Genomic DNA, 15209 nt, shown 5'->3' with positions numbered 1-15209 from the left:
CTACTCTTTTGGGGAGTTTAATACATTGACATTCAATGTAATTAATGATAAGATAGGACTTACTTCAGCCATTTTGTCCTTTGTTTTTTACATCACATCTTTTTTGTCCCTCTTTTCCTTTATTCCAGACTTCTTTTGAGTATAGTTGATCTTTTATGATGTAACTGATTGATCCCATTTTCATTTCCATTTCTGTATGTATTTTTAGAAGGTATGAATTAAACAACCTAGGTCTGTAACCTAGTAGATTTAAAGATAGCAATATATCTTCAATAGCATACACAGTTTCTGCTCATATATCTCTCCATTTACCCTCTTTATGTCACCTCTTTATATTTTATGCCTCCATTATAAGGAAATATGAGCATTTCTTATTCAATTGTATTCTAAATCCTATGGGAAATAAATAAGAGAGATGTAGACTGAAGACAGAGTACTATTGGATTTTGCACTTACCCATGTAATTTGCTTTACTGAGTATCTTCAATCCATACTGCTCTTTCCAACAGTTTGGCCTTGAGTCTCCATGCTTGAATATGGGTGAGGTTCTAAACCACAGTAGTGAGTGGCCCTATGTTCTGCAATCACAGCAGAAGGTGCCTCGAGTGCTGCCACCATATGCTTCTCATGTCACATAGGACCAAGCAAGAAGAAAGGGAGGTCTGTATTGGGGCAGGTCCAAGTCACTCTGCTACCTTCTTTTTTGATGTTTTTTTTTCCTTTCATTCAGAATTTGTTGAGTCTTCCTGCAGTCTCTATCATCTTCTAGAGTTTCAAGCAGGTGAAATTTGCCCTATTACCGTAACTGGAGACATGCTGACATCAGTCAATTGAGTCCTGTTCCAGGTTCGGGTTTCTAATCACCAGAAAGAATTCAGGAACAAGAAAAGCCCATGGTGGTGAGTAGTAAAGTTTATTAAAGAAAGAAGAAAAGTACATGTTAAGGGGGTAACGTGGATATGCTCAAGGGAGAGAAACACCTCAAGTAGGGTGGGTTTAGCTTGTTACATAGGGAGGTCCTTTCAGTGAGTTTCCATTTCGACCTTTGTTCCAGGAGGAGATGCCTATCAGTGCTTGTGGAGTTCTGTCATGTAGCCAAAATTTGTCTTTGAGCAGATGTTTAACAATCATTATGACCCCATCCTTTTTGTCATTAAGGGACCCATAATTTTAAAAGCCCTTATGGTTTGGGGAGCTTTCTGGGCTTTAGGGGAAAGTTTTGTTCCATGAAGTTTGTAGCTGTGCATGAACTCTTTCAGAGCTCAATAGAAGGCACCCTTGATGCCCTTTTCCATTCTGCCTGATTATTTTTTGTTTCTGATGGAAATTTTTTCCAGGGATATTTTATTCACCACCTTGATGATGCCCTTCTGACCATGTAAACCTTTTTAAGCTTACTTTCCTGGAAGTTTTCAATTCTGGAAGTTTCCTGGAAGTTTCAAATCTCAAATTGGGCTTTTGAAAGATTCTTCAGGTTAGAAAACAAGCCAAGAACTTACCTGTAGATTTCTCTTGTGACACTTACAACTTTTTTTGAATTCTTCTTTTCTCAAGGTCCCAGAAACATCAAATGGTTCCAGGGCCTGACAGGAAGTAACCTTTCTTACTCACCTATTTAACAACTGCACCAGACAATATTAAATAGAAAAGGATTACTTTATTCAGGGGATGCTAGAGCAGTGAAGATATATAGAACTCAACTCCATCAAAACAAAGGACATAAAGCTTTAAGTATATTAGAGGAAAAGCACTGGAAGACATGAAGGGTGGTTGATCACAGGATGGGTATGTGATTTACTGAGGTTATAATAAGGACCATTTAGTTCAGAATGTTTTCCTTCTGAAATGAAAGAAGAAAGCGATAAGCTATGTTTAGTTAGGTGCCTTTCCAGCACATGGATGGGATAATTTTAGGGCTGGGATGAGAGGGAAAGCAGGGGTCAGTAATCAGGGGAAAAGGTTTAGACATGCGAAAGAGAAGTTAAGGCAATATTGACCCATCCCCATTTCTTCAGAGGAAGAAAATATTTAAGTGAAGTCATGTCTAATAATATTCTTTTGAAGTATTGGCATCATTTCTGTAAAATCAGTTGAAAAGTCTATTAAGATGTTGTGATAAAGGTCAATTGTTTTTGTTCCAGCATCTTAATAGAGATATGTCTAAAAGGAAAAAAAGGGTTTATTACCATTTAGAGAAGATAGTGGATGAAAATTTCCCTATTTTGTAACACTTCTCATTGATTTTTTTTGAAGTTAAAATGGTGATGCATTGGTGATTTTGTCCCCTGATATAATTGTTTATCACACAAGGGCATGTTTATCTTGGGCATTTTACCAGAATTCATTAATGACTCAGATGCGATTTATTCATGGAGAAATGTAGCCTATTCATGATCTGCTGTAAGAATGAGTCCTTTGAGGTATATATCAAGTTTTCAAGCCTAGCTAATAATGTTTTTGCAGATTCTGGAAGAATCCCAGTTAGAAGGCAATCCAGAGTCTCAATAAGTACCTGGGAAGTCAGGTTTTAGTTTTCCATGATGCTGATTCATGATATGGGAGGAAAATTGGAAATTTAGTTTGGAAAGTTGTAGCCACATATTCTCTTAAAATAGAGAATTTAGTAAGGGTTGACAGTATGCAAAGATGAAAGCATCCAGTCCAATTTATCAGTAAGTAACAAAACTAGGCAATTACCAGAGGTTACAAAGAGGTACAAAATAACACACAAACAGAACCAGAATCTGATAACCCATAACAATGTGCTAGAGTTTTCTAGTGAAACAGAAAATTTATCTTTTGTTACCCTTTTTGATCAAATATAATCCCAAAGAAAGATTATTCTTGCTTATAAAATAAGGCCGTTTTGTTAAATTTGGCCTGATTTACACAGATGCAGCAAGAACAGTAATATATTATATAGACCTTTTAAGTTTGCTCCTTGGAAGTTTTCTTCAGGAATCTCAGATTGAATCTCAAGAGCTTCTCCAGGCTATGAAGCCAAACAAATTTCCATCAGATCTCCCCTACAGTGCATATACATTTGGGTGAATCCCTCTATCCCTAAATTTCCCCCCAAACTTGTATTTTTCTGGGTTTTAAAAGGAAGTGACTTTCTTATCAACTCTAAGGAAGGGAAACTATAAGGCATATACCATGCTGGCCTTTTCAAGAGGGCGTGTTACGTTTTGACTCCACACAGTCAATCTTAGTTTCTTAAAAATGTTTTATTTCCTTGAAAGCCTTGGTGATGTAGCCAGTATTTGCAATTATGCCTTGTTAACTAGGACAGACTCTTATTGAACTTATGCAAATGGTTATATTGACATAAAAATAAGAATACTAAAGATTTCTTATTCTAAAGGAATCAGGCAGGGAGGAGAAGATAAATGTTCCTTTTTTGTTTGCAAAAGTATACTTGATAAAATTGTTATGATTTATAGATAACAAGGTAAGAGAAAAATTAGTTCCCTGTATCCAGAAAATAGGACATTAAAGTATCAGCGATATTGCATATAAAATTAATAATCATCCTTCATACAATAATTGAGTCTTGTTTCCCTCAGTCTTCTGTTAGTATTCTAATGAACCAATCAGGTTTTCCACTACAGTACTGGAAATTTTTACTCAGTCCAGTGGCACAGTCACAAAGTTATTTTAGCCTGCACCCCAACCTGGCGCTATCCTTTCTATGTGTCTTTGAGTCTGTTCCTGTACTGAGGAAGCACTTAGGCTTGTAAGAACCTTTAGGGAAATAGAAGAGTAAAACGAAATATTTTTGGATGGCAAAAGATTAAATGGGCCATGCTTAACTTATTCTCTTTTATAAGAATGAAAAAATGATGAGTTCATTATAAAACATCTAACTGATGAGGAAGTTTGGCTATTTTCATGTACTGAAATATTTGTTAGGAATAACCAAAATTTTGACCCATATAACCTTATACTAGTATTGCCTAATATCCAGCAAAACAGTGCTGGGATATATTATGGACAGTAAAGACATTAACAAATCTCTAGGAACTTCATATAATATCCAAAATACTTAAATTAATAATATTTTTATCCATGCAGATTTAACCAATGGAAGGTCAAACATCTTTTTATTTTTTCATGTTTTAAATTATTTATTTCCATTCCCCATGTGAAATATATTGATTCCCAAGAAAATGCCACGTTTTATCACCATTTTGCTAACATCTCTCATTTATTCACAATCCACCTCTCCCACACTGTGACCCATCACCTTCCTTGCATCCTCACAGTTTCCCATGTACACAGCACTCCAGACTCTCGTCTCTCATGCAAACTAGGGCACTCCTCTGCTCACCACTGCCCCAAATACACATGCCCACAGGCTGAAACTCGCGACAGAATCAGCCAGTTCCTGGGCTCCCAGGTCCTGCCCCTTCACGACCACGCAGCTCCCACGTCCTCGATCCACGCCACACAGACTAAAGCCTCACGCCCAACCGAGAAAGATCTACTCTGCGCGCCGGTTTGTCTGAAAGGCGGCAACTGGAAGGTGGGTGGAACACACAGGACTTCTGGGGTGGGGGGAGGGTGGTAGGGGGGCGGGAGGGGAATCCCTGAGGCTGCAGCAGCCCAGCTGATACGAACTTGGGCCATCTGTTTCACTAGTCCTGCATGACATTTCCCAGAAGGGCCCCCAGCACGCTATCTTTTTAAATTTGAGTAAACTTTACATATAACTCAATACATATTGGTTAAACGGAAGTATTTTTAGCACCACACATTTTACAATGAGAAGGAGCATATTCTTTATGATTTTCCAATGGCTCCGTGGAAAGCCCTAAAGACAGTTTGAGATTAAAACGGCATTATTTAGAAGTTGACATGGAGAAGGCAAAAGGTCAGAAATTCTCAGGACATTTGGACACATGGCTAAATAAAATCTTGGGTCACTATGAAATAAAACTTGGATCTCTATTTAACCGAAGTGGCACTAAAAGGTTATAAAAGTAAAAATATAGGAGACAAATTTATAGCAAACAAAACAAAACAAAGAAAAAAAAATCTTAGTTGTTAGTTATTTTACAAGGGAGATTGGTTCTCTTAACCAAACATATGATAAAGTCAACACAAAACGCAGGTAATTATTCTGAGAAAAGACAGAATATTTGCTTTTCAGGCCAATTACTTACAAGGTAAAGAGTAACCTTGTACAATTCCTTTCTAAGAACATACCAATAATTCAGGAAATTTTGTCTTATATGACAGAGATAAATCCAAACTCAAGTTTTGCATCAGTCTATTAGTCAACACTAAAACCCTTTTTAAAAAATCATATAAGTATTTCATTAAAACGTACCCAGCTTTGATCATAAGAAATAAAATTCCTTTCATACATATTTCATAAGATTTCATATCCATTCATATTTTATCCTATGCTTGCCTTCCTCCTCACTCTTCAACTAGTCATTTTACTGTAAGAGAGAACTATTGTCTATTTTCTTAACAAAAACACATCCTGAGTACCTTGAATACATAACATAAACTTAAGGTTTTAAGTTATCAAAAGATCATGGAATCTGTTTTCAAGCTGGCATTTTACAAAACACAATTATTGCTGAAATAAAGTTTGTCAGAATGATGACTCAATTTGGTTGAATGTAAATCTTTATTTTATATCATCTTAAATATCTATTATATACAATGCTAAGTTATTGGAACACTTAACATGTGTAAGTACAGGATAACATACATCAATAGAATAAAAATATGTTTGTATTTTACCTAACACTGAACTCAGGAGACATTACTGCTTTTATTAAACAAAAAAATATGTTCCATTTGCCAAGGATTTGCATAACTTATGTAAACTAGAATTTTATAAACATTTGTGTTTAATTTTTATAAGAATACTTTTTTATTAACATTCAAAGAATTACAAATTCATTTTCTTTAATACCATAAATTTTAGGAATATTTAATTTAAATAAGCATGCCCACTTATCTTTAATCCAATTAGAACAGAGCTCCTTTAAGGAATTTTAGAAGTTAATTGGGGAATACCATACAGAGGTAGGAAAATATATGTATGTAAGACATAGATAAACATAAAGACATAAATTGAGCTTTATAGCCTCAATTCTAAAATTTCAACCATGAATCTGACATAAACATCACCAGTTTGTATAAAAAAAAGAAAACTTGTTTTTGTCTTTGCCCCATTTTATATATTTTTAAAATCAGGCTTGTGTTCCTGGAATTTTAGAAAGTTGAGGTTGCTTGCTTAATATGAGAATTAAACCGTCCCCCAGAATATCCATAGGTAAGACTTTTAAGATTTTCTTTGCCCCGATGTGCAATAGCATGTAGGTTATGGAGAAAAATTTGGCCTAGAAATTAAGGAGAGACCAGGGGTGTTTCCAAAGTCCATTTGAATGATGGAAATAAGCAGTGCATTTCCATTAGCTTTTCAGGCTCAGGTGGTTTCTTCTGGGTTCCCTCAATCCTCTGAGAGCTTTAATGGGGAGAAGAAAGCTGAAGTTCCAGAGACTGTAGGGAATTGAGGGGCTGAAATAAGAAGGGAAGGGATTCAAAGGAGCTAAACGGAAAGTTGGAGGTAGTTTAAAGTAGGTAAGAGGATGGGGGTGAGAGAAGGAAATAGGTCCTGTATGAATCAGTTTGGGAGGAACTTAAGTTTCTCAAATATGCCATTAATGTTGTGAGGAGTCTTTAGTGATATACCATGGAGACACAAATTGGTCAGAGTTAATATATTAGTGTCAAAGCTTATCATCTACAAGGGTCTTAAGTGACAGAATGACAGAATGTTAGGAATTTCCCATAATGATAAGAGTTGAAAATTAGCAACTAAAATTTTAAAACCCAATAAAATAGGAAGATCAAATTTCAAATTAAACCTCAACAAAGAAGGCAGAGAAGACAGTAACTTCACAAAAAGATCTAGAAAGAGTTCCAGCATTTGCAAAACAGTGGAAAAGAAGCTAGGAAGAATCCTTAGTGGCATGTATAAGAGAGGAAGAATCCCCAGTGGAAGGGGTAGGAGACAGGAACCAGGAAGAGTCTCATTCAGTGGTAGGAGTCAGGGATTAAATAGCTATTCAAAGAGGCAAAAAGACTTCTACACGGGAATTTTCTTGCTAAATGGACAGAAAAGAGTCAGGAAAAGTCCCACTCTAGACTGTCATGGAATATATACAAAACAAGCCAGGAAGCCTGTCTGGGAAGCTCCTCACTAGGTTCAAAAGAGGTAGTTTAAATCAAGAGTCAGGGAGTGAGGGCAGGCCATGGTGGCTCAGTGGCAGAGTTCTCACCTGCCATGCTAGAGACCCGGATTCGATTCCTGGTGCCTACCCATGCAAGAAAAAAAAAAGAGTCAGGGAGTGAATCCTGCTTAGTGAAATCTCAGTATTCACAAATAGTATTTTCAAAGCATCAAACTCAAATCTTGATGAGGGAGAAACTGTCCAGAGAACAAGACAAGGAGTCAGATATTCACTAGTTCCCAGACATCTAAGTAGGTAGATGACGTGGCACTCCTGACTGAATTCAATTAACAGATCCAGGTGGCTGTTCTGATCCTATCAAAGTCACAGCATCATTAACTGTCAAAGAAACATTGTCACCAGACAGTGTTAAATCAACAAGGGTAACTTTATTTAGGGGCTACTCTAGCACTGGAGAGAGATTGGAACCCAAGTTCATTGAAGCATATGAAATCAAGCCTTTTAAGTGCTGGGGGTGGATTGGGGGAAAATATTGAACAAGCTTAAGGAGGCTGATCCCACTGGGATGGGTGAGTGATTTACTAAGGTTGCATTTAGGACCTCTTGAATTAGAATGTTTTTCTTAGCAGTAATCAGGCCACCTGGAATCTGTAAGTGATGGGAAGGTAGAAGAGGGAGATAAGGAAGTACCTAATTAGGAGCCTCTCAGCACCTGGATAATGTTAGGGCTGGATGAGAGTGAAGTCAGGGGCCCAGACTCAGAGACAATACTGTCTAAAGTTTAATCATGCTAAATGGAAGTTAAATAAGTCTTGGCCACCTATAAGCCAGATCCCAGGTTGGTTTTTCTGAGCGGGATTTTTAAACATTGCTCCATAAAGTCAAACTTAGTTACTTAAAAATGTCTGATCATATCTGATTAAATGAGCATCATTATTAACTATGAAAGTGCATTCAAACCCTTGGTTATATAATCAAGGTCTCAAATTATGTCTTATTGGCAATGAGGATAGATTCTTTTTGAACCTAGTTAAATAATTATGGTAATGAACATAAGAATACTCAGTAGAGTTCTGAGTCTGGAAAGACCAGAAAAGAAAAAAAGATGATTTCTTCATTTGTATTTACAAGATCAGAGCCTATGAAATTGTTGTGAGTTATAAAACGATCGAGAGAAAAGCAAGCGGGGTTATTTAATGCAGAAAATAGAACATTAAAGCATTAGCAATATCTCAAACCAAATACATTTTCAAATTGAGTTCTGGCAGTCTTGACTTAGTCCAGTGATGTATCAAACTTACGAAAGTAATGTCATTAGAAGCCTATTCCTAGGATACCTAACAACACCCTTTCTCTGTCTTTGAGACACTCCCTTTTTTGTTGAAGATAAATCACAGTGATCTGTAGCTGATTGCAAGCACTTTCAGGGAAGCATCAGAGTAAAACAAAGAACCATCTGTAAATGACAACATGCCATAGCTAACTTACTGCTGTGTTACAAAAGTAAAAGATCTAACAAGAGTTCATTGCAAAAATACAAAGGCATTTTTCTGTATCAGAGGTATTCAATATTTTTAAGAATGACTGAAATTATGGCTGAAAAACAGTGTCTGCTCTCTTGTAAAGCAGTGCCAGGACATACCATGGACAGGAAGGACATTGACAAATCTCTAGGAACTCCCGAATTATTTATATTGGTAATATTTTACCTATACAAATTTTTACCTAGAAATGATTTCTCTCTTAATCAGATAGCATATCTCATGTATCTCATAACATATCAAGTAAACCTAATTATTTTTAGCAATCTCTTTTTACAAGGTGAAAGAACAAATCCTTTCCAAGGTGTGATGGTTTGGAGACTTTGTGATCCCAGAAAATTATGTTTTTAAAATTAATTCATTCCTGTGGCTGTGAAACTACTGTAGGTGAGACTTTTTGATTAGGGTAGTCCAGTTAGGGCATGGCCCAGGGTTGGTCTTGGTCCTTTTACTGGAGCCCTCAACAAATGGAATGAATACAGAGAGAAAGACAGAGAAGCTGAAAGAGAAAGCCTTGGAAGCCAGAGCTGAAAGCAGTAAAACCTGGGAGAGAAGAGAAAGACCAGCAGACGCCACCATATGTTTTGCATATGACAGAGGAGTATCAAGAACATAAAATTAACATAAAGCACCAGAAATTATTCTGGTAAAACACCAAATGTCTGTCATCTTCTAGGCCAATTGCTGAAAAAATAAAGTGAAACTTTTTTTACAACCTCTTAATAAGAGCAGACAAAAAAATCCAAGAAAATTTTGCCATTTTAACAAAGGGAAAATGAAATTCTAGTTTGCATCAGTATGTTTTTGATACCAAGGCTTTAAAAATCTTATAGATAAACCCCTCAAATCTTACACTATTTAGACAATGAGAATTAAACTTCCTTTTATTCAACCTCCTACAACTTTCCGTATTCATTCTCTTTTTGTCCTTTATTTTCCTCTTTGTCATTCTGCAACAGGCAGTCATTTTACTTTCAGATAAATCTACTCTGTTTTTCTTTAACAAATACACATCCTGCAAACCATGTATACATAATTTAGCGTAAACCAAAGATTTTAAGTTGACAGAAGGTTTTGGAAACTGTCTATAAGTTGTCATACTACAAAAAAAGGCTTATTACTGAAATTAAGTTTATCAGAATAATGACACACTTGGTAAAATTACCTTTTTTGTAATCTTAAATATCTAGTAGATGTAATGCTAACTTATTTCATCAGTAAAATTGTATGTTTAGGAAAGAATATAACAGTAGAATAAAATGTGTGCTTGTATTGAATTAATATTAACTCAGAAGATATAGCTGTTTTTATTAACAATCCAGTAATAGTCTTGCCAGTTAAATATTTAAATTACATCATTCACTTTTAGAGTACTTGTTGTTGGTTTTTATCAGAAAAGTTTTTGTAACTTTTGAAATTTTTTTTTGTATGCTGTATGGCAGAGGTCACATTTCATTCTTTTTCAATGTGAGTATCCTGTTATTGCAGCACCATTTGTTGAATTTTTGTTTGTTTGTTTCTTCTTTGTTTGCTTGTTTTTGGGAAGCGCATGGGCTTGTGAATTGAACCCCGGTCTCCCACATGGAAGGCGAGAATTTTACAGCTGAACTACCATTATACACCCAACTTTTGAAATATTGTAAGTTTATTTTTTTAATTTCCGGGAGATATTTAATTTATCTAAGCACTTTTAATCTCTAATCCAATTAGAATAGAACTCCTTTAAGGGATATTACAAATAAATTTGTTATAGCCATCTGGTGACAGGAAAATATGTAAATATAACATAGCCATTGAATTAGGCAGGGTTCTCTAGAGAAACAGAATAAACAGGAGATATCTGTAAATATGAGATTTATAAAGGTGTCTCACACACCTGTGGGGAAGCAAGGGTCCGAAATCCGTAGGGTAGGGCAGGGCAGGCTGCAAGGCTGGCAACTCCAAAGAAGTTCCTCTTTGAATTCTACAGGAGAGGCTCACTGGCTAACGAAGCAGTGAAAATTTTCTCTTCTCCTTTAAAAGTCGTCAACTGATTGGATTAAATTCAGCTGATTAGATTCTCTCTTTGCATTGATCATAGATGTAATCAATCACAGATGCAACTGACTGACTGATGATTTAATAAACCAGACGTCTGATTATCAACCAACAATGAAGTATCTTTGTAGTAAGTGTTAGGCCAGTACTTGCCTGATTAGAAAACTGGGCACCATCACCTAGCCAAGAGGACACCATCACACCTATTTATACATGAACCTACAGACAGACACAAGTAGGGAACTTGCAGCTTCATTGTTAAACTTTTCAGCCATGAGTTAACATAAATAGAGAAATACAAAACCCCCCAGTTTATATAAAAAAGATGGCTTTCTGTCCTTTTCTCACTCCTATTTTTACCAGAAATATGTTCATGGCAAATGGGACAAATATAGGTAAATTCTTCACTAAGAGGGAAAAAGCATCCCCACCAATATTTATGGAGGAGGCTTAATGTTTTCTTTGCCTTCATGTAAAACCTTACAGAGGAGGTGTTCTAAATTTTGGGCAAAAGAACTAGGAGAGATGAAGCAGTCCTCTGGGTGTCTCCAAAGTCTATCTGAGTAGATATAATATCCTGTTTGTTTTACAACAAAATTTTTATCCCTAAGTAGTTGCTCTTGGTGGTCCCTGAGCCCCAGGGGGTGGCCCCAATGGAGAGAGGGGTTCCTAAAGCTTCAGTAGCTAGAGGGATTTGAGGGGCTGGAAAGGGAACTGAAGGGTTAAGAGCAGTTGGGAGAGTTTGAAAGTGGTAAACAGAAGAAAGTAGTAGTGAAGCGTGATGACAAGTGAGAGGTATTACATGAGCCGGTTTGAGGAAATGTCAAATTTCACAATGAAACCTTTGATGTTCTAAATTGCTTTTAATAGAATTTCCCCATTTCTGATGATATTTAATTGAGTCAGTGCTTTAATGACTTAGTATGAAGTCAGTTGGGAAGAGGAGGGAAGATAGCTGAAGTAATAATTACCTATAGGACAAACAGATACATATGCCAAGAAAAAAGAAATATTAAAAAAAAGAAAAGAAAACAAATTTCCTCCTCACACAATCCCTAAGACAGGATGCTGAAGGAAAAGAGAAGAGTCCTCCCAGTTGCAGAAAAGAAAAGAATCAAAGTTTCTCTTTACACTTCAAACAGATAAGATGACTAGATCACTGGTTTGGGTGTTAAATTCACCAAGAATCCCAGAAGTTCCTATGAAGAGAGAGATCAAAAGTTTCACATGATGCCATTACCTGGGTGGGGACAGTGGGGGTCTAGAGATAAGACTCAAACTTGATTAAAGTCATAGAATCTTTACATGACAAATGTATAACAAATTCAGATCTGATAAGGAGGACTTTATTTTAACGTGTTATTGAAAAGGACTGGATAGAGGAGTAGAGGAGGTAGAGTTGGCAAAAGGAACATATCATATAATTCAAGGGAGTTATTAAATTTAGCTCCATGAAGTGTACTTAGAAGTGCAAAGGGGATGAGTTTTATAATTGGTTTCAAATACATACCTGATATTAATTTCAAAAGTTTTCCAGATCAAACAACACATATTAAAATTAGAATAAAGAAAGCCTCACCATGTAAAGTCCATTGATATTTTTAAAATAATATATGATATTCTGAGCTAAGACATAAATACTAAAATTAAAATTTTGGATTGCCCTTGATGTTTTATGAATACAAATATGAATTTCTGAACAAAATTGAATAAACCAGTGTAGATAGAACAAGGTATGTGAAAGTGGGAAAGTGAGATGAAAGGGTGCCATATCAGGTAGTAATATAGAGAATGGTTTATCTTGAAACCACTCTGTTCTCCCCCAAGGGGCCCTTACAGAGGGTGTGCGCTGGTTGAGGCTGAGGGGGAGCCTAAATTCAGGGATATGGGGGAAGAAGATAAGCTTGACCAATGTTTGGTTCACAGGCAGTTAGTTCTGATTGATCAGTGATAAGCAGTTTAGTTAATCATTTATAAAGCAAAGAATGGAAATGTGGAGGGTCTATGTCTGGTCTTGTGACCCCAATCAAAACAGGGGTATTTGAAGATTTTATTAGTTAAGATGAAGACAAACTGAGTTAAGGTGGGCCAATAATCCAATATAGAAATGGTGTCTTCATAAGAAGAGAAAATGTGCACACTGTAAATAGGAGAACACTCTACTTGTAGTAAGTTTAACAGAAAACATGTTAATCACATAACACAGAAAAAGCCCAAGATGTTGCTTTAGAAAATAGCACAGTGGTCTATCCATGTCATTATGAATGCATCCTCCTATTAATCTTCATTTCCCTTTCCAAGGTTTAATTTTCATCCTCACATTTCTAATTATACTATCAGTATGGCCTCTGCATCTCCAGGGTTTTGGCAGTCAGGAATAATAGGAAGACTGAAAGGGTCAATGCAAACTGCTTTGCATTTTATGCAGATGTTTTTGTTTATTCTAGAAGATATTCTGTCTTTAGAGACTTCAACATATGTCTCATTGGGGCAATGGTGTCATATGGCCAATCCATATTCAAAGGAGACTGGAATTATTGTGAGTATTACGGTGACTATAGTAAAGGAAGGTCTACTATGGGTGCAGAGATTATGTTTGAGATTATGAAACATTTTGAATTTGTGAGTATTGGTGAAGGTAGTACGACATTGTGAATGTAATTAATACAACTGAATTAGATCCTTGAACATGGCCAAAATGGGAAATTTTGAGATGTATATATGGTAATGCAATAAAAAGTTGAACATACTATGCCAGTTTGAAAGGATGTATGTACCCTAGAAAAGCCATGTTTTAATCCTAATCCCATTTGTAAATGCAGCCGTTTCTTCTAATCCCCATTCATAACTGTATGTTCGAAACTGTAACTAGATATTCTCCCTGGAGATGTGAGTCAATCAAGAATAGTTGTTAAACAGGATTAGTTGGAGACATGTCTCCACCCATCCTAAGTGGGTCTTGATTAGTTTGCTGGAATCCTATAAAGGAGGAAGCATTTTGGAGAAAGCGGGAGATTCAGAAAGAGCAGAATGACATAGCCACAAGAAGCAGAGACTCCACCAGCCAGCGACCTTTGGAGATGAAGATGGAATATGCTTCCTGGGGAGCTTGATGAAACAAGAAGTCAGGAGAGAAAGCTAGCAGATGATGCCGTGTTCGCTATGCGCCCTTCCAGATGAGAAAAAAACACCTGACTGTGTTCACCATGTGCCTCCTCACTTGAGAGAGAAACTCTGAACCTCATCGGCCTTCTTGAACCAAGGTCTTTCCCTGGATGCCTTTGATTGGACATTTCTCTAGACTTGTTTTAATTGGGACATTTTCTCAGCCTTAGAATTGTAAACTTGCAATTTATTAAATTCCCCTTTTAAAAAGCCATTCCATTTCTGGTATATTGCATACTGGCAGCTAGCAAACCAGAACACACACATACACACACAGTAGGCCTAAGGTGAATTCACAGTATCTGTCACACTTCACTCTTCTGCATCTAGGGAAGATACTGACTCTGCAGGTAAGGCATCTCCTGGTCCCCAGTACTGCTTACATTATAATGTGGCTGGTACTGAGAAAAGATGATAACATCCAATAATTTATATCCTTGTGAAACTGTCCCAATTCTGTCTCCTCTCAGATGTATCACCTTTGCCATATATATTATCTGCAAACCATTATTCTATTTATTTTACATACTGTCTAGTTTCCTAGCTGCCAGAATGTGATATACAAGAAATGTAATGGCTTTTTAAAAAAGAAAATAAGTTGATAGTTTACTAGTTCTAAGTCAAAGAAAATGTCCCAATTAAAGCAATCCTATAAAAATGTTTAATCTAAGGCATCAGGGAAACATACCTTGGTTCAAGAAGGACAATGAAGTTCAGGATTTCTCTCTTAACTGAAAAGGTGCATGGTGAACATGGTAACATCTCCTTGGTTTCTCTCCGGGCTTCTTGTTTCATGAAGCTCTCACGGGGGTATAGTACTTCTTCATCTCAAAAGGTCTCTGATTGTATGGGTTCTGTCTCTTGTCATTCTTGTCACCCTGTCATGGCTCTGCTCTCTCAGAATCTTGTCATTCTGAAGTATTCTCCAAAATGCCTTTTCTTTAAAAGGATTCAAGTAAACTAATCAAGACCCATGTGGATGGGTCACATCTTCATGGAAATAATAAAATCAAGTTTCCAACATAAAAGTAGTGAATAGGATTTAAAAAGAACAGCTGCCTCCACAAATGGATTAGGATTAAAACATGACTTTTCTAGGGTACGTAATCCTTTCAAAATAGCACACATAGAAATAATAAAAATAACTATATCATAAATCACTTGTGTGATTTAAATACTTTAGCAACTAAAAAGCATTAACAACAAAAATTCAAGCAGATACAGACTCCAAATATATTAGCTGTTAATT

This window comes from Tamandua tetradactyla, chromosome 12 (genome assembly GCF_023851605.1).
Source record: "Tamandua tetradactyla isolate mTamTet1 chromosome 12, mTamTet1.pri, whole genome shotgun sequence".
NCBI classification, from domain to species: domain Eukaryota; kingdom Metazoa; phylum Chordata; class Mammalia; order Pilosa; family Myrmecophagidae; genus Tamandua; species Tamandua tetradactyla.
This window is presented reverse-complemented; position numbering follows the sequence as displayed.